This window comes from Euprymna scolopes, chromosome 14 (genome assembly GCF_053919585.1).
Source record: "Euprymna scolopes isolate OS-2025 chromosome 14, ASM5391958v1, whole genome shotgun sequence".
Lineage (NCBI taxonomy): Eukaryota > Metazoa > Mollusca > Cephalopoda > Sepiida > Sepiolidae > Euprymna > Euprymna scolopes.
Genome location: NC_136495.1, coordinates 32,191,599 through 32,216,211, shown reverse-complemented (window position 1 = coordinate 32,216,211; position 24,613 = coordinate 32,191,599).

Below are 24,613 nucleotides of genomic sequence, written 5' to 3'. Positions count from 1 at the left end.
TTGAATTTTTTGCCTACGGAAAGTGAAGAAATTCTTCTAGAGACAGAAGGTACTATAGATTTTATAATAGAATTAGGGTGATTGAAAAAATTTGTGAATATAGAAAAATTTAAATTGGGCTCATAGTAGGGACTGTAGGATTTTGTATTAAGGTTTAGCGAGGTATCAAGAAAATGTGAAGTTTTTTTCTCCAGTTCAATTGTTATAGACAGCTCAAAATTGTTTTTAAAAAGCTATGTAATTTCCTAATAGTTTTATTATATTCCCTTGGTTCAGCTCTTGTAGTGAATAGGGCATAATGTCTATAAAGACCTCCTTAAATGTGTTTAAAATAATGCTTAACTTCTTTCAAAAAATAAAGGCTTGCTAAGTCCGTCACCTCAGCAGTATCTGAAGGATCGTAAGAATATCGAAGTTATTGGGATGTCTTTTCTACTCCAAAATTTATTGTTGAGGGGTATACAAAATTTATAGTTAAGAGGATTCATTTGATTTGCAAATTTGTTAAATCAGCTTGTTTGTTGTTGTTGTTTTTTCGAAAATAAGGGCCTTATTTAAGAGAATAGGAGAAATGGAATGGTAATAGTTGTTGATCTCTAGAGTTATAAAATTGAGGATATGATTGTGTTTTAGGGAAAGAAGCGAGTTACTTACAGAGTTTGAGTTTTGCCCGAGAGGGAAACTAACTTTTTATCTAATCTAGATTTTCTTACTTGCTGAACCTTAGTCAGAACTAGATGAGCAGATCATTCCAATTGATGAGTTGTCATAAAAATTAGTTTTATGGTCCTTAAGAGTAAATCTAGGTGTGCCTGGTGACAGTATTTCGGTGGTATTATGGTTGTTCATAGAGGTCAATAATATCTAAACCTCTGAAATTTATGCGATCCAGAGATTTTTATGGAACTATTTCATAAGATTTATGAAGCTTTTTATAATTGAGTTTTTTATATGTTGGGTAGTCGAGCTTTTATTATTCTTTTGTCTTATCAGCGGGGACGAATTGATATTTATTTTTCTTAACTCAATTTAGTATAGAGTTTTCGAACTAATCAAGGTGGGGGTTATGTTTAGGGTAGGCTGTGGTTTGAAGTGAATAGGAATTAGTTGCTATCCTTATAATCTTCTTTTGTTCCCAGTAAAAATTAACTAGAAGATCATTATTTAAGTATTCCGAATGGGATTGAGAAAGAAAAAAATTAGGTGATTGGTGGAGTTCAAAGCGTAATAGTAAGCCTTTCATCTTATATTTTTTAGGAAGGTATTAAGGGCTTGAACTTGATTCTTGTTTAGAAGGGAAAGGAATTTTTTTTGCAGAAAGTGGGATGTATTCCTTGTCAAACATATCAGGAGAGAATAAAAAAATTAACTCAGGAGCTTAAATTGAACAGAAAGGGTAAAATTCAGTATGCAAGCAGAAAAATGTAAACTCAAAATTAATAAAAAATATTATAGAAATATATAATAATATAATATATATATAAATATCTATACAATACTATTATATACATATATATATATATATATATATATATATATATATATATATATATATATATATATATATAAAGAGAAAATGAGTCCGTGAGACAAAGATTATAGAACGTTATGGCACTGCAAGAAATGGAATATGTCGGGGTTTAGTAGGAATCTTACTTGATTTCACAGTTTTGATTTGTATATATTATACACAATGCTTCAAGCAAACTACATCGCTCTAATTCCAGTTTTAGCATTAAGCATTATTGTTAAGGTATCAGCTGTTATTAATTTTTTTTATGTCCTGGGGTGTATATATTCTCGAGCCTATGTACTTGGATATTAGATAAGTCGTGTATGTGGTGTCTATATAATTGTGACATTATCGTGACCGCATGTCTTCTGTATGTGTACATGTGTGTCACAGTCTTGTGTGTGTGTGTGTGTGTGTGTGTGTGTGTGTGTGATACAAGATCTCAAGACACATACCTTTTCTCGTTCTTTGTTGATGCCCTTCGCGACGATTCATGCCTGCTCCTCCAAAACACGATTTTATTGTTTGGAGAAGTCTTTATTTGGATTCCATCGTTGACAAGGTGTTGTATTGTTGGTATCATAAAAAGGGCACCGTGTATGATCGTCTTAAGGTTGTTGTCTATTTGTGATATATTCATATCCAATTGTTCATATGCAGTTGTGTGTGTATGTGTGTGTGTGTGTGTGTGTGTGTGTGTGTGTGTGTGTGTGTGTGCGTGTGTGTGTGTGTGTGTGGTACATATATTTTGGACATACCTTACTTCATGCGTCATTGATCTTGTCCACCTGGAATTCATTTTGTTCTTGGAGGGGAGACTGGAAACCTGTTTTGGTCGAATATTCATTCACTCCAAGGCGATGATTGGTTTTATATATTTTTTATTCACCTTCTAGGTGTCGATTGCAGAAAGAATGGAAAGTGAATGTCTTTGCTTGTGTGGGTACTTCAAGGTCTTATTTTCACACACGTCAGCGCCCCGCCCCCCTCCCAGTGAAGTGGGATGGCCTGTTAAGCCGTCCGCTCTTCTTTACTTCCAAAACCCAACTCACCGACTCAAACTAACCTGATTACGTGACTCACACGCAGATCCACTTCCGGTAAAACGTGTCTACTATATGATTTACCATATTTCTTTCTTATGTTCGACCTATTTCCTAACAAGGGCAGCATCGCATCTTTGAATCGATTCAGACCTTTTTTCTTCCTTTTTCGTTTTCTCATCTTGAATCAAGATTCTCTCGACTTTAGAGTATCGAATTGAGGACTGATGAACTCAAACTGAACTCTAAACCGTTTAGCAAACGCATGTGCGCCCCTATTTATTCTAAAGTGTATGTGTGGGGCGGTAAACCCCGTTAACTGGCCTGCACTCAAAATGTGCAGGTGTGCTCGTTGACAATGGAAATCAATGTCAGCAAAGGGGAACCAGTTGCGTTCAACTCGTACCCTTTTAATTGCGTTATTGGCACACAACACTTAAGTATAATGTAAAGTTCTATGTAAATAAATAAATAAATAGAGCATTGTAAAGTGACGGCGAATATTTATGTCAAAACATTGTTAATATCATTTAATAACATCAGCTTTCCCGTGACCTACTGGTTATAGCTAAATAAATACAAGAAGTGAATTATTTAGAAAAAAAAAACAGGATACTCGCATGCACAGGTTTCAGTTTCTTGCCGTTTATTACTCCATTTTGTAAGGAATTCAACGGTACATCTGCTTTTATATATATATATATATATATATATATATATATATATATATATATATATATATATATATATATATATATAATAAATTCCACAGCCAAACAACGTCGCACCCCACAAGAGCCATGACAGTCAACGAACCGGAAGTCCAAGACTCGAGTTTCGCCATCATTTGGGCTCATCAGTTAGACACATCCGAATTCAAATTCGAAACCCGAGCCTCTTGCATGCGAGGTAAGCACTCTACCAACTGAGCAAACGCCTCGCATACAAGAAATTCTATTAACTAACACTGATCAAGCAAACCGCGAGGAAATCCGTTTCGACAATGGACGTCGTCATCACACCAGCTATTAACCCTAAGCCGGTGTCTCACAAGTAGGAGTTTAACTCGAAAGGACGATGCCATCCAGCAATGCTAACCTAGCGAGTAACTTATGATAGGATTTTCAGAATGTGAGCGATTGTATATAATAAATTCCACAGCCAAATAACGTCGCAGCCCATAAGAGCCATGACAGTCAACGAACCGGAAGTCCAAGATATATATATATATATATATATATATATATATATATATATATATATATATATATATGGGAAACAATTGAACATTTTTACATGCTGAAAGAAATAAACGATAAGATGAAAAAATTATTCGAATTTGGAATATAGACTTTGCCACATATATATATATATATATATATATATATATATATGTATATATATATATATATATATATATAAGAAATTCAGTATAAACTCTGTGAATTAGATATTACAAAAATTTATTATTCGCTAAGCAATACAAAAACTTGATACATTTTGAAATTTATGTGTGTGTGTGTGTGCGCGTGCGTGCGTATGTCTGCGTGTGGCTATGATCGAACACGTGTTTCGTCACTCTGTGGGTAAATATAGCGAGATTCTAAATCGAGAACCTAGTGACTGAGATAGAAAGCTTTATCACTGAGCCAATCTCACTAGCAGTGCGAAAGATGTATTGCAATGTTACCATTTATTTATATTTTCTATTTTATTTGCGACATGGATATTTGAATGTATTCAATTATTTTTACGGAAAAGTCTGTATGTTAATGGTAAGTGGGAATAATTGTACCCATTACCAGTATGATACCTCCTCCGAATGGGGGCGTATATATTTATAAAATACAGTTATACACGAACAAGAGTTTCGTCGCCAATGATTTATCAGCGTGACTTATGTATATATATATATATATATATATATATATATATATATATATATATATAAGTCATATATAAGTTATATATATATATATAAGTCATATATAAGTTATATATATATATATATATATATATATATAAGTCACTGATATATCAGAATTAAGTGATTGATTTTGCGCTATGAAACAGATAGTGTCAAGAATTATATATGTCAACTGAATTAAAGGAATAAATTATAAGATGGTCAACATCATGAATTTTGGAATATAACTTTTTGTCATTTATTCTCTCTCTCTCTCTCTCTCTCTCTGTCTATATATATATATATATATATATATATATATATATATATATATATATATATATATTCAGAATAGTGAAATGCAATAAATATACTGGTGTGCAAATCCAGTGATTCAATCGGTCTTACAAAATATTATTGGATGTAATATTTTATATAAGACTATCCCAGTTAAATAAAATTGGTCAATATACTAGATAGAGCAAATGAATCACAATTTGGGAATTTAAAATTTGTGATTTGAAAAAGTTAAATTTCAAATATAGAAATTTTATTGTATGCAAAACAAAGAATACAGTATATTAAATATATTTCCTTAACCTATGAGTTTTCGATATTTATACATCTCCTCGGAGGAAAAATATTAGCAAATATTATAAAAGGTGTGCACCTAATTTGCTAAAGGTAATAAACATAGAAAGTTAAATTAAATGTTTTTTTTTAAGTTTTTAAATCATTTTAGCTACATAGAATAAGGGAATGTGGATAAGAGAATTTAGAAGAACAGATTAAATAAAAGCTAAATTATAATGTTATATGAACCAATTATAAAAAGGTGGATCTGAATAAATTTCTAGCAGAACTGCCTTTTTGTTAGGTGGAGACTTCCATGATAACGGGAAGAAAAGAGAAAATACAGAGGTGTTAAGAATCTAAATGGAACGACGGCGGATTGTAGTCGTGATTGTAAAAGAACATTAACAGTTGTAATAGAGTGATGAATTACAATCTCTTTCCTCACTTTCTTTTTTGCTTCTTTCTTTACTCTCTACACGTCTCTCTCTCTCTCTCTCTCTCTCTCGTTCTCTCTCTCTCTAAAGCGCCCTATACCTCTTTTCATACTTCCTTTTATACCTCTTTTTCTCTCTCTTTATATATATATATATATATATATATATATATATATATATAGAGAGAGAGAGAGAGAGAGAGAGAGAGAGAGAGAGAGAGAGGGGATAGGCTCGTGTAACTCACAGGAATTAATTAATAATAAGGGTGTTTACCGGGAAATGTCAATGGGTCTGCGCACGCGTTTTTCGTAGATCATTTCAAAACTAGCTTTTCAAAACCCCAGCTGATCTTGTGTCTACTTTATCCTCTCTCTCTCTCTCTCTCTCTCTCTCTCTCTCTCTCTCTCTCTCTCACACACACACACACACACACACACACATACACACGCACTCTCTCTCCCTCTCCCTATATATATATATATATATATATATATATATATATATATATATATATATATATATATATAAGATAACCCGAAAGGAAAAAGTCAGGGGCTTTCAAATATGGTGAACGTGAAGGCCGGTTAAAATCAAAATCTGCTAATTAAACGCCCGCCAAACAACACCCTTAGGAGCGGCGTACTTTGACGGGCCGTGTGGGCAGTTGCTCCAGCTTGTTGGAACCAAATTTCCGGGTTGTCCTGAATAGCTGGACTTAAACAATTTTCAATCATTTGTTGATAGCGCTCTACAGTTACCGTCACCGCAACACATTCTTTGTCTTCGAGGAAATAAGGACTCATCACTCTTTCCTAAATAATACCACACCATACGGTACATTTTATATTGGATTCCATTGACACTAATGAACGGTTCTTGGATTTTCAATTGCCCATATTCGCCATTTTTGCTTATTCACGAACCCGTCCAGATGAAAATGGGATTCGTCGCTCATTATCAGCGTATCTTTTTGTCCTCTGGCTAATTGCTACATGTGAACAGAATAAACATAGTGAGACTGCAAGTCTGTGGGTCACAATGCCTGTACCATCTGAATTTTGTATGGAAGTGCAATTTCCTCAGAATTCTTTGGAGTGACCTTCTGGACATCCCAATCTGCGTAGCTCGTCTTCGAGTTGAAGTATCTGGGTTTTCAGCAATGCTGTCATCTACAAGTGCTACATTTTCAGCTGCACGCAGTGTACGTGTTCTGAGGGTTCGTGGAAGATCAATTGTGCTCTGACATTATAATGCCGACAATAAGCTCTTGGAGCCAAGATTACAGAACGTCGATATTTCGAAATAAAGCTCAATAATTTTTGCTCGTTGCTCAGTGCTAAATTTTTCCATTATCAATTATCAATGTTTTATCTGCAAACTTCTGAAAAAAAAAGAAAAAAAATTATTAATGTTAAAGTTATTACTGATTCAAAATAATGTGAGACTTTTGCGCTACCCTGTTCAATTGGAGAACATTTTTGATAAGATACATTGAGAAAAACGGTATACCAACATGCTTACCGAAGTCTTTAAAACTTTCAGATCATATTTTTCCGGATCACATTGAAAAATATCTGCTATCTTCTGCTACTTTTTAATGCTCACTATTTTGGGTTGAGCATATTGGGAGATAATATACAAACTGCCATTAGCGTATTAAACGACGCTCTTTGTGTAAACAAATCGACTGGAGACATTTGGACGATATCAAAACATCGCTAATTCATTACACACACATCAGCAGCCGTATAGCGTAACTGTCATTTGGGCGGTTGGGTTTCGATCCTGGCTTGAGGCAGTTGCCTGTCTAGCCGCACTGATGAGCAGCGAAACAGTACTGTATGTGGATGACTATATATATATATATATATATATATATACATATATATATATATATATATATATATATATATATATATATATATATATATATTAAGGCGCTTTAAGAATTCGATTCTTATTGTTGAGCACTCTAAGTTTATATTAAAGTCGGCCAATTAAGCTCGCATGCGCAGATTATGATGTTATAACAATAAGATTACTCTAGCCGCCTAGACATTTGATATAAATGTTAACTTCAACTGTATTTCTCGCGGTTATTTTGGCCGTGTGCTTCATTCCTTGCTAATGGGATCAGAGATAGCTTCGTGGCCTGGTTCGAATCTCCCGATCGGCTGTAATGGTAACTCCCTGATTATTCCTGAAAGGATAAAGCACTAGTATTTGTAGGTATTAAACATAATTATATATATATATATATATATATATATATATATATATATATATATATATATATATATATATATATATATATACACACACACACACACAGAAAGGGAGAGAAGTCAATCAAAAAAAAAAAACAGTACATTCAGTGAAGTGCACTCTTATTTATGAAGAATACGTACGCAGCCCTGACGATATTTTTCGATATGAGCCTCCAAGACAATTAGCAATAAATTGAACTCCTCTCAGAAAGAGAGTAAAGTTTGGGAGGGTGGACATCCTCAAACTGAACAGGGTCAAACCCACTGTCGTACTGATTGTCAAGGACGTATCCGCGGCTAATCCGAACCTCTCCAATCTGCTCCAACTATCTTATTCTCATTTACTCATGCTCTCTCTTTTTCTGAATCGCTCATATTCACTTCAATCATCCATTTATCCTGAAGATTTCCAACATAATAATATAGCATGCCATTCACCATTCACTGTCGAACAAATCTTTATTGCCTGTAAAAATCGGCAGAAGGAAAAATATTGGAAAATAGACAATATGCCTTGTTTGAGCAAGTTCATGTAGACCAGGATTCTCCAACCTTTTTCGGCAAACGCCCCCTAGATCACTCGGATACTTACTGCCTTCTCCCTACATGCATCCTTAATATATATATATATATATATATATATATATATATATATATATATATATATATATATATATATATATATATATATATAATTACGTATATATATATATATCTATATAATTATGTATATATATATATATATAATTATTTATTAACATTATTATGTAAGGATGCATGTCATTTATTATCTATATTGCGCTGTAATTATATTGAACTTTTTGAATAAGGATTTGTATATATTATAAGAAAATATATTTCTACAGAAATATATATATATATATATATATATATGTTGACAAATATATATATATATATGTTGACAAAGTTATATATATATATAAATATATATATATATATATTTCTGTAGAAATATATATATATTTCTGTAGAAATATATATATATATATATATATATATATATATATATATATATATATATATATATATATATATATATATAACTTTGTCAACATTACGGGCTTTTATTCTTAAATTAATTTTTCCAATTAAAAATAAGTGTGATGCTATCAATTTTCACGTAAATTGTGAATCGCCCCCCCCCCAAAATGTCTTAAAAAACATCTAGTAATGTTACTAGAAGCTTTTTGTCTTTCATCGCCCAACAAAAGATCTTAAAAAACTTTATACGATATATTTTTCCACCGTTCACCTGAAGTCTCTTAAAAAAACCTGGTGGGCGATAGGAACCCCGTTAGGAAACTATGATGTAGACAATATATTCACTTTTTCGAAATTACAAGAAAATTTCAAAAACACGTTAGGAGCGCCTAACAATAATCCTTTCCCATCCAGAAGAGGTCATTCCCCTAATGAATCAGATCATGTAGGTATGAATTCAGAGCCGAAAACGCAATGGTATTAATAACACCGTACAGTGTGGGTATTGGGAAAAGTTAAAACTTGATAAGGTTCCGTTTGAAAATGAACATGAAAAGATTTTTTAGAGGATGACGCGGGCGTGGGAGTTGTTAAACGATATGAAAATAAACACTGCATTAATAAAGTCAGACGGTGGAGGAGTTAGTCGAGTTGCAAGCATATTCGTAAATCAAAATTAAAAAAATACTCATAAAAGCACCAAAAACGACCTCAGTTTAGTAAAAAAAAAACATGTAAGGGCGACTTGCTAAGGGACTCTCTCGTGGCCTGCAAAGGAACTCTACACGGAAGCAAGAACATGTGCCTTCTTAGAAATTCAGCCTGTTGAATTCTCTTCCGTTTGCCTGTTTCCCACCTGACTACAACCTTAATGTCTTCAAGTCCAACATAAACAAATTCCTGATCAACCGCCCCCTTAAGTAAGACACTTTATCAAATCTCCAATACTAACGATTACTACGATACTATCCCATTGATTACTGTACACGCAATAATCCTTATTCCTGAGTGGCTTCCGGGCCTTGATAAGTGGTGACTACCTTGTAAAAAAAAGCAAGAGTTGTGGAATCTCGATCGCACATCTGCTAGAGTATTTTATACAAAATATCCTCTAACCATACGCGCACATTTTTTAAAACTCTTTTTCACCCCAAACTATCCATATTATAACTTTTACATAAGGGGGATACTATTTTAGATAATGTCTAACAGGATACTGGGTGGAGTTGAGCAGCGAGATGTCTGTTCACATTACATTTAAACTTCTGCATGTTAGTACAGTCAAGGAAGTAGAAAACAGGGAAGCAATTTTAAAGTCTAACAGTTCGAGGGAAGTAACTAGGAACCCATATAGTGAAGGGGTGGGGTTTTGCGGTTTACGTGGAAGCAGAAAAATCAAAGAAAATGTAGCCGCGACAGTCATGCGCAGTGTGTGCATCTGTTATTGAATTACTTTGTTATCCTTGTTTAGACATGTATCGGATAGCATCTTCCGCTTGGTGCAGATTGCGAACCCACGTGACTTACTTTTCGCCATAAGTTCCGGTGTAGAACAAGTTGATTAATGGACACCTAACTGTTGAGAGATATCCAATCAAAAACATGTTATCTCCACCCTCTCTTTGGTTTTCCTCTGCCTCTTTTGCCTTCTAGCATACTCTCAAAGCATAACTTTGACAAGCCAGTGGTTGATCGTTTGACATGGCCAAAAAATTTAAGGGTTTTACTTTTTATTTTATCAAATAGACGGGGGTAGGGAAGTAGTTTAACGCAGGGTGGATATTTTGTTTTTTGTTTTTGTTTTTCGTTTCGTAATAAAAGGTATTACATGATTTTGTAACACCGTAATACGATTGACTAGTTGTTTAGTACATGTGATATAAAGAATGCAAAGGAGATACTATTAGAAATAAACCTAGATAAAACAGAATGTATGTCTACAGCTAAAGCACAGTTTTACTTAAACATGATTATCTACAGTAAACCCATCAAACAGGTCACACAATTCATTTATTTAGGGCATAAACTGACTTTCTCCAGTGATCATGAGACGACATTGAAACACAGAACTTGGCTGGGTTGGGTGGCCTACCAAAAACACAGTACCATTCAAAAATCAAAAAGGATGCCGATAACTGTTAAAATAAATGTTTATTTAATCGGATAGCATGGGGATTTATATAAATTTACAAAACATTCAAATACGTTTCAATACTGGTTAAATTTTTTACATAGCCTAAAGACGCCATTGACATTTTACTTCAATTTTATTTGGGTCACTAAAGGTAATTATCAGTTAGGTTCATAAACTAACTGAACTATATTAGAACGAAAAAGAAATTAAATTCAATTTTTAAATAGATTTTCTTTGTTCTATGAAATAAAATTAAGCATAATCCCTCGATGTAAAATGCATTTAAAGAATATTAAACATTAAATAATGATTTTATTGGTAAATATACAAAATAATTATTTTATTGGTAAATATACAAAATAATTGATTCCAGTTCGAAGTAAAATTAATTTTATTTAATCAAATCAGTAATGAAAAATAATTGAACTATAAAGAAAATTGATTTGATGATAGAATAAAGTTTGAATTATTATCAAATATTTTTATATTCGTATAATTTGGATTCATCAGACTATTGTTCTCATTTTCACATAGTTTCGGCCGATGTAATCTCCGGCCTTCTTCAGTCCGCGAGGATCCGTGGTGCAATGGTTAGAGTACATGGAAAAATCAATTGAAAAATGTGATATTTTTCTGGAGGTCGAAGGTTCAATTCCCAGCATGTGTGACCGAAAAATACAATTTCGAATTACTTAGGACATCTATCGAGTCATGACTGACGGAACAAGAACATGATATCGTGAAGTAAATAAAGGGTTCCGTTCGAAATCCCGTCCAAATTCCCGAATTCTACAGAAACATTCCTGAGTTCAACAAAATATACCAGAAGAAAGTCAGGGGTTACATCGAGCGAAACGTTATGAAAATGACACTCAAGATGAGAACAGTAGTCCGATGAATGTGTAGTATAACTACACACTTCTGCTCTTAAAATTTATTTGAGAATTGTCAGTGGGGGAAAAATATGTTAAAAATAAGTGCTAAGTAATAATCAGTTTAATTGACTGTCTTCTGGAGTTTGAAAGCTCAATCCTTAAGACAGGCAATAAAAAGAATACAACTACTTGATTTCTACCAGGTCATGACTGATAGAACAAGAACAAGCTACTCCCCTTTCAAAATGTTCTGGAAATTTCAGGGGTCAACAAGATACACCTGAAGGGGGTCAGAGGTTATATCGGCCAAGACATAGTGAGACTAACGCCGGAGTAATACAAATAATGCTGGATGTGATTTTAGTTGTATTTTCAATCTGTTTTTATCACACTCTTTCGGATTTTATTCAAGCATTTACGTTATATTTCTCTTAATCTGTCCATTTCAACTTTTTTTCGGAAACTACTGGACAGATCTGGCCGAATTTTTGTATGAACTTTTGTTATGATAAGGAGTAGCGAACTATGTATTATGGTTTCTGTTTAATGCAAAGCTAAGGATTAATAATGACTAAAATGAATTAGTATTTAATGTGAAATTGGGCACACATTTAATCATATTTAGTCATCAAATTGGCATAAAACACACATTCTAAGTCAACGGGCTATAACTTTTCTCAGTTTTTAAAAGTCTAATCTATAATCATGTTTTATAGAAATCGATATTTTAACAGTTAGGACCTTAAAATAGTTTAAATAAGAGGCCCATTGTTCACGGAATCTAAAGAGAACATTTCCATCAATTCCATCTGGGGTCAATTGGGTTCAGTTCTGAAAGTAAGATGCGAACTTCATTAAAATAGATATTATTTCATTTTATAAAACGCATGGTTCCCCGTGAATGTACAGTGAACGAGGCATAAAAAAAAATTCAAAAATGTGCAAAAGTTTAGCATTTGCCCCTCCACCCCCATATGTAGTCCCAAAAGTCCCCAAGGGCGTCAAATTCTGGTGAAAACTAACAAACGATGCAGTTTTAGACTTTGACATATGTAAATTTGAGATTTGCACCATGCAAAAAAAAAAAAAAAATGACTAAGTCCATAATTTGTCTCCCCCACCATTTAGCCCCCAGAGTCCCCAAGGGCTTAACATATTTAAATTTGAATTCAGCACCATGCAAAACTGCTAAATAGATATACACAGAAAATTTTGGACAAGTATGGTAAAATAGTCCCAAAAATGGAGTGTTTTTATTAACCCTAAAAAAGCCCCTGGGGCACACCCAAGAGTTATCGCAATGTGTAGAAAAACAAAATTATTTACAAATCAGTTAGTTACAATATTTCAGAAAGTTCAATAAAAATCCAAGGAATCATTTTTTTAATAAGCACAAACGTGTCAATTTTAGCCATTTTAACCAGAAAGGCACCTCTAGGGGGTCAACCGGAGTTCTTCCGGAAAATCCGTTCTGTTACTTTTTTACTCATATCATGTTTAATGTTTATGCAAAATTTCAGAAAATTCCAAGGCGTGGTTATTGAGAAAAGTGCGGACAGACGAACGGACGGATCTCCGGACGAATGGACAAGGGTGAATTTACAGGTTTACCCTTTTTTTGTCGGGAGACCAAAAATAAAATCAAAGAATATCAAAAAAAGGGTTCAATCATTTTTTATTTAAATACGAATCGAGTAGTCTGTCGTTTTACAACTGTCTGTAAGAAACGCAACGCCAATAATTAGTATATAAAGATTATGTTGCAATATTCGTTTTCTTAGGAATTGATCTCAAGTTGCAATATGCCTTCTTCTTTTTTTTTTACTTAATCTCATATGGCAAAAGAACTTTTTTATAACTTTATCTCATGTTTCAATATGCAGTGTTTTATGAATTGATTTCGTGTTGCAAAATAGTTTTTCTTTTATTTCTTGACATAGGTAAAGAAACGTCTGTATATGCGACGGCCCAAAAATGTACAAAAAAGGGAGGCTAAAGCGATCATTGTACTTCTTTTTTATAAGAATACTGTCTTCAGTTCTTTGTTATTTATTTGTTGATGCAGGCTGAAAATGCTATAACAGTGCGTGCATAACTGGATTAGGTAAAGAATTGGCAAGAATGTCTACAACGATTCATCATCATCTTAAAGAACTTGGAAAGGTTCCCAACTTTGGACAATTGGTGCCTCATTAATTGTCTGAAGGCAACCGTAAAACTGCAGACAAAGAAGATAGGTTCATTATATACAACTCTCTCTCTCTCTCTCTCTCTCTCTCTCTCTCTCTCTCTATATATATATATATATATATATATATATATATATATATATATATACTCGGGGTTTTTTTATATTCAAAAGTAATGGACTAATGAATTCAACGAGGTTGTTAGATAGTGCTCAATAAAAAGAGCTGATAATACTTGTTTATTGTTATATAAACATGCTCACATCCCGCTGCTACAAACAGCCACTTGTTTCAATCAAACAACAGATATCATCAGGCAGCGACTTGACTATTCAAAAGTTCAATGAATAATCTTATTAGATAAGAATAATAAGATTATTCATTGAACTTTTGAATAGTCAAGTCGCTGCCTGATGATATCTGTTGTTTGATTGAAACAAGTGGCTGTTTGTAGCAGCGGGATGTGAGCATGTTTATATAACAATAAACAAGTATATATATATGTATATATATATATATAAGAGCAAGTAGTTAAAAACATATTTAATTTTAAAAAGGAAGAACAAAATAAGTGGATAGTCCTTAATCCGCGGAGTTTCAAAGAAATACTTTCCTTCTCATCAGAGAGTAGGATTTAGCAAAATGCAGGATTTTGCTATATCCTACCCTCTGATGAGCAGGAAAGTATTTCTTCGAAACTCCGCGAATTAAGAACTATCCACTTATTTTGTGCTTACTTTTTCGAATTAAATATGTTTTTAACTCTTTTTCAAAGTGTTTATTAACTACTTTGCTTTTATTATAAGCTCTATTTCCTATCTGGTTTTATCGAGCTTTTACATCTGGTTGAGATTACTTTATAAATATTCACTCTTGAATATTTATAATACAGGGTGACCCAAAAATAACAGAGGACATTCAATTGTTTTTCTGTGCATTTTACAGTCAACGGAGAAAAAAAAGGCCAAAGACCCTAGTGTTTTGATGTAATGTTTTGAATATAATAAATTGATTATGACCAAAGTTTCATTTCATTCGGACAAAACACTAAGAAACGGGGCCTAATTAGAGTTGGGGCCCGTTTTTTAGGGGTCGACCCGTATATTTTAGTTTTGCCATCTTGGATTATTTTGGTAAACTTAACTGTAATTCTTATTATATATATATATATATATATATATATATATATATATATATATATATATATATATATATATATATACACGAGGGGCGTGCAATAAGTAGTGACCCTGACATACTTCCAGTTGTCTAGCTGAAATTTTGCATGTGCATCGATTTATATCCCTGTAGTGTGAAATGGAGCCTGTTGAATGTCGAGCAGTGATTCGGTTTTTCTACTTGAAAGGACGCAAACAACAGGAGACTTTTGATGAAATGAAAGAAACTTATGGTGATAATGCCCCATCATATGACCTTGTAAAACGCAAGCATTGTGAATTCAAACATGGCCGGAAGTCTGTGGAAACAGCTCCCAGACCTGGTCGCCCCTCTTCTATCATTCATGACCATTTGCATATGAATAAGGTGTCTGCCAGATGGATTCCCAGATTGCTCACACCATTCCAGAAGCGAGAACTCGTCGAGTGTTCGAGGATGAATTTGAAGATGTGCCAAGACGATAAGTCAAAGTTTTTCAAAAGACTGATTACGCAGGATGAAACCTGGGTTCATCACTATAATCCAGAGACCATAGCCCAGTCAATGCAGTGGAAGCACTTGGACTCACCACCTCCAAAGAAGGCAAGGGTGCAGTCCTCCGCTGGCAAGGTCATGCTCATAGTCTTCTGGGACCAGGACGGAGTAGTGATGACAGATTTCCAAAGGGTACCACAATTACAGGAGCCTATTATGCTTCACTTTTGAGGAAATTAAGGAAACCTATCAAAATCAAAAGGCGGGACAAGATCAGCAAAGGTACCCTCCTCCTGCAGGACAATTCTCCGGTCCACAACTCGCATGTCGCCAGATCAGAAGCATGGGCGTGTGGTTATGAAATCCTCTCCCATCATCCCTACTCTCCTGACCTTGCACCCTCTGACTTTCACCTCTTCCCAGCCATGAAGTTGTTTTTGAAAGGAAAGCGTTTCCCAGATGATGCAGCCTTGATTTCTGAAGTCAGGTCGTGGTTGGAGGACCAACCTGGGGTGTTCTACAAAAACGGTCTCCAGAACTGTATAACTCTGAGTGGTTCCTATGTAGAGAAAGACTAATAACAAGTTTCGTTGCTCTACTTCTATGGGAAGTGGGTCAGGGACATTACTTATCACACGCCCTCGTATATATATATATATATATATATATATATATATATATATATATATATATATATATATATATATACTAGCAGAAGTACCCGTCGTTTACTGGGTTCAAAAACAGCCTACAGAAAATGGAATCTGATTGATGAAAGTATGATAGGTTATGAAAAAGAGGGGGTTGTAAAGAGATACGTTTTGATAGGTAAAGAGATAGGTTTCGATACTCAAAAATTTTACCCTAAGCAAAATATGATGAAAATAAAGATAATTTTCTCGAAAATATATTTTTGTATATCAACTTTGTTTCCATTCGTAGCCAAGAGTGACCTTACAAAGAGAAAATGTTTTATATATATATATATATATATATATATATATATATATATATATATATATATATATATGTATATATATATATATATATATATATATATATATATATATATATACAAGAAATAAATGTTACCATAGTCAATAAAAGTTACTTTTATGGTAGAAAAGTTCATTGGTTTGTATTTTTAAGTAGTTTGTAAAAAGAAATTTTTTTAATTCACGAACCGGTTTAAAAAAATCAAAATGGCAGCGACTTTGAAATGGAGAGCCCCGTTTTCAATTTGAAAGAGGGACACCTGAGCATTCTGTGTTAACAATTTAAGAGAGTTCCGTCAACGTAAGGAATATTTATAAACATATTTTAATGTTTTCCGCTATTTTGTGCTTGAGGAATATTTGATTTTGGCATGTGTAGTTTATTTAAAAATTCATTTAAGTAGTTATTGCCTCAAATTTTGTTTTAATTTCGGTTCGCTGAAATTATTTAAAGTAAAGAGCATTAAAAACTATTTCAAAACAAAAAAACATGAACTGAACTTTTATTGACTATGGTAACATTTATTTCTTGTATATTTATTTTCTCTAGTAGTCGTTTGTTGGCTTTTCTGCTAAACACTCTTACTATATAATATCGACGAAATATCGAAAAACAAAGAAACAAAAACAGTTTTGAAATTATCATTTCGCTTTCGACGATCATTAAATCTTACTGTCTAGTTTACATCTGTTCGCAGACGTCGATCCCAGTACACATGTAGTCATGTTTGAAGCTGACCTAAATTTTAAATATTAAATCTGGGGGCTTCATATATTTCTTAACCAACGATGGAAGATGACCTATTAGTTTTCTATATCTATATTTCTCTTTTCTATTCAACTGAAGATCAACTTTTCTATCTTTGGATTATACTGATTGAAGGAACAATTTTTATCAATTTGAGCTGATTTTATTAATTATTGATCCAACAAAAAATGGCAGGTGTAAGAAATCAAGTAACACCTCCTAATGAAAACTCGCATGTAGAAACTGCCAAAACATTAACATCGAAGTTGAGCACCTTAAAGAGAACGAAATCACAGAAGAAAATGCAAGAAAAGTAGAAAACATCAAACGATTTATGCACGAGAATAAAACAAAAGTAGCAAAAGGAACAAATTGAAATTAGAAACAGAAAAGATGAATAGGCTCCTACCATCTCAACAGAAACAATCACAGGCATCAACAATTTAATATATGCAGGGGAAAAAATCAGTAAGCATGAGGCTAAAACTTAAAACAAAAACTGACCAAAGCGAAGGATCTACCAAACCTGGATGGGAAATAAGACTGGAAACTCAAATCACCAAACTTCGAAAAGAAGCGATAAAATGGTGAAAAGGGGAGACTAGAACGCACAAAGAAAGACTCAATAGGAAACATGAAAAGGTAAAACACAAGATAGAAGAAAAAGAAGGAAGACTGAAAACGAACAACTTCAAGTCTGAACAATACAAACAAAACAGGACCTTGGAAACCATGAAAGGTAGTTTTATCAAAACGTGAATGGAGGAATAACTAGAACAAACCAACTGGATCAAACAGAAGCCAAACACTTATGGGACCAAATATGAGGACAGCCACAAGACCACAACAAAAATCCTAAATGACTGAAAGACATAAAAAATAAACTCCAGGAACTTGAAGAATGAAACGAAACAGAAATTAATGAAGAAACCCTCAAGACAATCCTGAAGAGAATGGCAAGGAATTTTACGCAATATATGAACAAAAAATGAAAGACAAATGGATTGCGAAAAACATGGCAAGTTCAATAGAAATCTATCAGAGGCATTTGACAAGGCGGTGGTTGTCGAAATGTAACTTCAAGGTTGGGACAGAAGCCCTAATATGTGGCGCACAGGAGCAAACGCTCAGGACAAATTATAAACAGCTGAAAGTCCCCTGTGCCGACTGTGTGGACAGAAAAGCGAGAATGTACAACATTTCGTTAGTAGTTGTGAAAACTTAGCTCAAAAGAAGTACAATTGACGGTATGATAATATTGCGAGAAAGGTCCATTGAGATATATGCAATAAAAGAGGGTTGGAATGCAGTGCAAAATAGTATGAGCATGTTCCAGAAAGAGTGAGGGAGAGTGATAATGTGAAAATATTGTGGTATATGAATATCTAATGTGATAATGTGAAATTATTGTGGGATATGAATATCTAATGTGATAATGTGAAATTATTGTGGGATATGAATATCTAATGTGATAATGTGAAATTATTGTGGTATATGAATATTTAATGTGATAATGTGAAATTATTGTGGGATATGAATATCTAATGTGATAATGTGAAATTATTGTGGGATATGAATATCTAATGTGATAATGTGAAATTATTGTGGTATATGAATATCTAATGTGATAATGTGAAATTATTGTGGTATATGAATATCTAATGTGATAATGTGAAATTATTGTGGTATATGAATATCTAATGTGATAATGTGAAATTTTTGTGGTATATGAATATCTAATGTGATAATGTGAAATTATTGTGGTATATGAATATCTAATGTGATAATGTGAAATTATTGTGGGATATGAATATCTAATGTGATAATGTATGCAAGACGACCAGATTGAGTTTTGTTGGAAAAAGGGAACACAAGGCAATAATCATTGATATAGCAGTACCAGTTGATATGAATATGGAGGAAAGAAGGAAAGATGAATGTCGAAAAATATCAAGACTTTAAAAGGGAGATAAAAGGATTGTGGAAGTTGAAGAAGGTAGATGTTATACCTATTGTGATGGAAGCCCTCGGGAGTGTATCTAAAAGATTTGACAAGTGAACTGAGAAAATTGGGATCCATTGCAATGTTGGAGCACTTCAAAAACTGCCTTGTTAGGAACCGCAAGAATCTTGCGGAAGACTGAGAAAAGAAGATGTTGATAGCCTATGGTCATTTATTCGCTTATCAGTATAAAATCGACAATACCAACATATGTGAATAATAATAATAATAATAATAATAATAATAATAATATTTTTGGCTACATGTTAGTTTCATTTGATGAATATAATATCCATATATATATGTGTGTGTGTGTGTGTGTGTGTGTGTGTGTGTGTGTGTGTGTGTGTTCCAGATGAGTTTACATGGTAAAATTCCAGAGAATGCTTACTGTGTTTATATGAGAGTGATAAATAATAAATGTAGCTATTTAATAGGTATAAACAGTTTTATTTATGCAAACATGATTTGGTTTATATTAGTTAAAAACATAAGACACCCCTCATCAAATACCATGCCTGCGATTAAACAATATCTTAATCGAACAATGTATTAATCTTAAGTAATAGATTTTCAAAAAGAAAAAGAATAGAGAAGAAAAAACAATTTTATGGCAAGTAGAAGCTAATGGGTATGTTTTGAGAGAATTGTTGTTATTTGTTTATTTCATTGGAAGAGGCTGATCATGCTACAACAACGCGTCAAAAGGTAATATTTTCACTGGATTGTTCTCCCCACTGCTTTAACTGCGGGAGACTTGAATAGAAAAACCAGCTGAGAAACTGTTATCGAGAATCCGCCCAGTAGGTGCTATTTACGTGTCCCGTTACCTATCACGCTGAGATATCCGTCTGGGTAGTACATAAAAAACACCCTTTGCCACCCGGCTTCTCGGTGGAGGAAGTTCATCATTGCTTTCTGCCTGAGGTACCCTGACCGAGGAATGCCGATGAGACTGCCTAGGTAATTTTTGCTAGGTCTGAGTACTCCTTATTTAGGGGTGCTGTTTGCTCCCTCATCTTACAGCTTTGTCTCACATGTTGCTGCGGTGGGAAGCAAGTAAATAACTGCACTTGTCCTCACCAGCATCATCATCAGCACCACTGACTTACCGGGCGGCTATCACTTTACTTTTATGTTCGTGTGTCCACAAATATTGCGAACTGAACGTCATCGACGAATGAGTGGGATGATACTACTTTCATGCAAAAGCACGCACAAAATAACGATACGAAGTTTGCGATGCAGTGGGCGTAAAATGGCTGTCGTATAAGCTGCATAATCGCTACTCATGCTATAAATACTTCCGATTTTGATCGGAATAAATGTTCAGCTAGACAAAGAAAGGAAAAGAATTATCAATGATTAAATTTGACTAAGAATTGTTAATATCAAAATTAACTTACATTGAATTTATTAAATACAATCTCTTAGTTACAAAAGAAAATTACAATCTTTTGTAGAAGAGGCACGTCGCGAAAAAATAGGCTTATTGTCCACAATCCCTCCCCCATATAAAAAAATCAATAAAAAAAAAAGAAAAATCTGTATCATGTATGTACTCTTGATGAGAAGAAAATATTCCATTCCAAAAATTACGTAAATTGATCAAGTGGTTTTATTTTTAAATAAGTAAATGACATTTTATGACGAACCGAAAAGCGGCTGTCTTGTCCACCATTTTGAAAACAATCAAAACAACTAAAGGAAAATAACTCAACAGTCATTAAAACTTGCGAGATTAATTCACATTAATCGCTTAAAACTGATTATCTTTCTTTATTTTTTTTAAGAGGAAAATATAGACCCAGCAATTATGTGCTGTATTCACACTTGCACCTGTGGAGTTAAGATTAGAATTATGCTGTATAAGGCGCCACTGTAGAGCGCAACGATTATATAAAGAAAAAATCTTGTTTAAATTCTAGAATTTTTAAAAGTTAACTTATTAATTAAACGTTAATAAGTAAATAAAATGTTATATGCAAATGCTGGATATCATATAAAATTCTAAACAATTGTCTAAATCATATAAACGTCACCAATAATGTGAACAATATGGGATGATTCCGGTGCCAAATAGACATACGGAAATACTTATCTTATAAATAGGACATTGTATTTATGGTAGGTTATTGGTCCCCGACAAAGGAGGGATTGGACCTCATAATTCACTCCCATCGTTCGTTCGTTTGTTCGCACTTTTCTCGATAACCACGCTTTGGATGTCTTTGAAATTTTGCACAAAACATGAGTCATCGTAAAAATAAATTTTTGCCAGAACAAATTTTCCTGAATAACGCTGGGGCATTATAGGGGTAAAAATGCCACCAAATCGTTTTTCTATTCATTTATTCGCACTTTTCTCAATAACCAAGCCTTGAAATTTTTTGAAATTTTTCACAAACGTTAGTCATGGTGAAAGGAAATTTTTGTTAGAACAGATTTTCTAGGATAACTCTAATCGCCCTCCCCCCTGGGGGCATTATAGGGATAAAATTGTCTCCAAATCGTTTGTCCGTTTGTTTGTTCTCGCTTTTCTCAATAATCACGCCTTGGATTTTTTTTTTTTTAGAAATTTCGCGCGAACATTAGTCATGATGAAAGCAAATTTTTCACTCGTAGAAATAGTCGCGCATGCTCGATTTGTTTCTTTTTATATTGTATCGTAAAAAAAGAAAATAAGCCTATAAGCTTATATGTATTTTGTGTTGATGATTACGAACTCATTTTAAAAGAAAAATCAGGGAAAGTTACTTTTTTAATGAAATCGAGTTTCATAAGAATTGCAATTCTTTAACACTGTGGTTTGTTTCTATTTACTTGCCTTCCAACAAGAGCAAAGTTAAATACGAAGTCTGTTTTTATATGGAAAAATCCAGCTTCCCAATAAAAAGGCAGATAGGAACAAAAATAAAATTGTCTCAATCTAAAACTTCTTCACTGCTAAAGATATCCCCAAATTGATTTGAAACTTTTTTTGTTGTTGTTTTTTTACAGATAAACATAAATACAACGATTTTATTGGAATTAAACTGGGATTGAGGAAACCACCGATTGATAAAAAATCATTAAAAAATCAAAGAAGTAGTTTAATGGAATTTTCAGTATTTATTACTCAAGTTACGGTTTTGGTGATAATGTAGAAAAATAATTTAAAATAAATAAACGGTAATTTGACCTTCACCTTTCTCTGCCTGCTCCATCCTCCGCACATTTGACCAAACACTTCCATCCTTCCATTCTGTGATGGTTTGTTCCCATCTTTTCTTCTGTTTTCCTCTATTTCTTCTTCCTCTGACTATTCAATTTGGGAATATCTTTAGTAGTGAAGAAGTCTTAGATTGAGACAATTTTATTTTTGTTCCTATCTGCCTTTTCTATAAATTTTAATAGCAACCTTAATTCAAACGATAAAGTAAATGTATAATTAGAGAAAACACCTGATAAAATAGAAATGCATACCACGTTTTATAATTTCGCAAGCTCCTGCTACCGCAAGAGAAAATCCAACCTGAAGCAAATTTCTGAATTAATCGCTGTAGATATTTCCTAAAAAATTTTAAGAACCTTAAATACTCCTATAATAATGATCATAAATGTAAAGCTTCCGTTCCTGAGACCTTACTACAAACAATAAAACACTAATAGAAAAATAGAATATTATAAAAAAAACTAGCATCTGCAAATTACTAAGCATATGTTACCTCTGTATAAATGAAAAGCTTTATATAATTAGATTTAACGATAAGTGAGAAAATTCTTGATTTAATTTCAGTTAAATTTTTAAAATCACTGAAACAAATGTAATCGTTCAGAAAAATTAGATAAAATTAATCGACGTGAAAATAAAAAGGAAAACAAAATTAAATAAGTGAAATTTCAAAACACAAAAGATTTCCCTGCGCGAAAAGTATCTCAGCAATCGATATTTGTTGCCTCTTCTTATTTCATAAAATTATTTGGCATACGTGATTATTCTTTACTTACATTTTATTAAGATATTATATATATGATTAAAAGCAAGCCTGCCCTTTGTACATGAAAATAAAATTCATATGTATGATTATTCTATTATATAGATAAAAAGAATGTTAATATAAAGTATTATTATATGAATCAAAAACTTATCGATTTTAAGTTATATTTTTAGATTTTAACCCACTCAAGTTGCAACTGATTTTTAAAGGCCGTTATTGTTTTATTTCTTGGCACTTAAAAAAGTGTAAAAGAAAAATCCTAAAGTTTACTTAAGTTCGAATTTTATATTCAACATAAGAGCAACATCAGAGGAAATTAAAAATAAAAGTCTTGCGTTGCATTTTCGGCGAATTGACGATCCTTTCTCTAAAACAGATGGAAGCTGATAACGTACGAGGGGCGTGCAATAAGTAATGCTTCTGACCCACTTCCAGTTGTCCGATCTTGCTGAAATTTTGCATGTGCAATGATTTATATCTCTACGGGTTATGTGGCATATTACAGCTCTGAACTAATTGTAGTTTCTGTTTTACAGGTGTTTGAACTGAGTCAGGTGTGAAATGGAGCCTGTAGAATGTCTTGCAGTGATTCGGTTTTTGTATTTAAAAGGACGCACACCACAGGAGACTTTTGATGAAATGAAAGAAACTTATGGTGATAATGCCCCATCATATGAACTTCTAAAACGCTGGCACCGTGAATTCAAACATGCTCGGAAGTCTGTGGAAACAGCTCCCACACCTGGTCGCCCCCTCCATTATGCCATTGATGTCCGTCAAGTTGAGGCTGCCATTTTGGAAGATCGGCGCATTACTATTCGCCGAATAGCCCAAGATGTCAAGATTAGTACAGGGTCTGTGGAAACTATCATTCATGACCATTTGCATATGAATAAGGTTTCTGCCAGTTGAATTTCCAGGTTGCTCACACCATTCCAGAAGCGAGAACGCATCGAGTCCTCGAGGATGAATTTGGAGATGTGCCAAGACGATAAGTCAAAGTTTTTCAAAAGACTGATTACACAGGATGAAACCTGGGTCCATCACTATGATCCAGAGACCAAAGCCCAGTCAATGCAGTGGAAGAATTTGGACTCACCACGTCCAAAGAAGGCAAGGGCTCAGCCCTCCGCTGGCAAGGCCATGCTCACAGTCTTCTGGGACCAGGACGGAGTAGTGATGACAGATTTCCTGGCAAAGGGTACCACAATTACAGGAGCCTATTATGCTTCACTTTTGAGGAAATTTAGGGAAGCTATCAAAATCAAGAGGCGGAGCAAGATCTGCAGGACAATT